This window comes from Piliocolobus tephrosceles, chromosome 8 (assembly GCF_002776525.5).
Source record: "Piliocolobus tephrosceles isolate RC106 chromosome 8, ASM277652v3, whole genome shotgun sequence".
In the NCBI taxonomy this organism is placed as follows: domain Eukaryota; kingdom Metazoa; phylum Chordata; class Mammalia; order Primates; family Cercopithecidae; genus Piliocolobus; species Piliocolobus tephrosceles.
The window spans coordinates 68,833,473-68,835,423 of record NC_045441.1 but is presented as its reverse complement, the minus strand read 5'-3'; positions in this window follow the sequence as shown (position 1 = coordinate 68,835,423).

The following is a 1,951-nucleotide window of genomic DNA, read 5'->3' as shown; positions in this document are numbered from 1 at the left end:
TTTTGGCTATGCTTTTGAAATTTCCTTGACATAAACAAATCAGTGTAGATATTGAAAATCATTTACCTTTAATCTTTTTCATCCTTATGGTCCTTACCTGAACTCCACTTTAGCATTCTCTTTGATTTCTTTCTTTCATTCATTTAACTTGCAATCAGTGCTCAAGCTTTATCCATTCTACCTCTGTAATGTCTCTGGAATTTATCTCATACATGAAATTTCCCTTGATATTATGGACGTACTTTGGAGATACTGCAAGTTTGGTTCCACCCCATATCGATAAAGTGATATAATAAAGCAAGTTACACACCTATTTTTGGTTTTCCAGTGCATATGAAAGTTACGTTTACATCATACTATAGTCTATTAAGTTTGCAATAGCATTATGTCAAAAAACACAATATACATGCCTTAATAAAAAAATAGGCTCTGTGCAGTGGCTCCCACCTGTAATCCCAGCACTTTCAGAGGCCAAGGTGGGAGGAACTTCTGAGCCCAGAAGTTCAAGACCAAACTGGTCAACATGGCGAGACCCTATATAAAATACACACACACACACACATTATTGCTAAAAAATGTTAACAATCATCTGAACGTACAGAAGTTTGTACTCCTTTTGCTGGCAGAGGATCTTGTCTGGATGTCGTTTGCTGACATCCATGTAGTGGTTACTAAAGTTGGAGTCGCTATGGCAATTTCTTAAGACAACAATGAAGTTTATCACATCTATTGCCTTGTCCTTTCATGAAAGATTTCTCTAGCATGTGATGCTGTTTTGATAGCATTTTACCAATGATAGGTATTTTTTCAAAATTGGAGCCAGTCCTCTCAAACCCTGCCTCTGCTTTATCAACCATGTCAACCATGTTTAAATAATTTTCTAAGTTCTTTATTGTCATTTCAGCAATGGTCTCAGCATCTTCACCAGGAGTAGATTCCAACTCAGGAAACCACTTTCTTTGCTCATAAGAAAATTCCTCATCTGTTCAAGTTTTGTCATCAAGTTGTAGCAATTCAGTCACATCTACAGACTCCATTGCTAAATTTTAGTTCCCTTGCTATTTCCACATCTGCTGTGACTTCCTTCACTGAAGTCATGAATTTTGAGGGCAAAATTATCCGTGGGAGTTGAAGTCAACTTCTTTCAAACTCCTGTTAATGTTCATATTTAGACCTCCTCCCCTGAATCACAAATGTTCTTAATGGCATCTAGAATGGCAAATCTTTTCTGGAAGGTTTCAATTTACTTTGTCCAGATCCATCAGAGGAATCACTACCTATGAAGCTATGGTCTTAACAAAATGTATTTCTTATATAGTAAGATTCAAAAGTCAAATTTACTCCCTGATCCATGGCTGCAGAATGCATGTTGTGTTAAGAAGCATGAAAACAACATTTATCTACTTGTACATCATCAGAGCTGTTGGGTGACCAAGTTCATTGTCAATGAGTAGTAATATTTTGAAAGGAATTCTTTTTTCCAAGCAGTAGGTCTCAACAATGGGCTTAAAATGTTCAGCGAACCGTGTTGTAAACAGATGTGCTATTATCCAGACTGTTCCATGTATTGAACACAGGCAGAGTAGGTAAAAGTTTTAAGGGTCCTAGGATTTTCAGGATGGCAAATGAGCATTGGCTTCAACTTAAAGTCACCAGCTACATTCACCACTAAAGAGACTCAGTCTGTCCTTTAAAGCTTTAAAGGCAAGCACTAACTTTTCTTTAGCTATGAAAGTTTTAGATGGCACCTTTTTGTAAAAGAAGGTTGTTTTATCTACATTGAAAATATGTTGTTTAGTGTAACCACTGTCATCAGTGATCTTGGCTAGATATTCTGAATAACTTACTGCAGGTTCTCCATCAGCACCTACTGCTTCACCTTGCACTTTTATATTATGGAAACAACTTATTTCCTTAAACATCATTAACCAACCTCCTGGTAGCTTCCAAC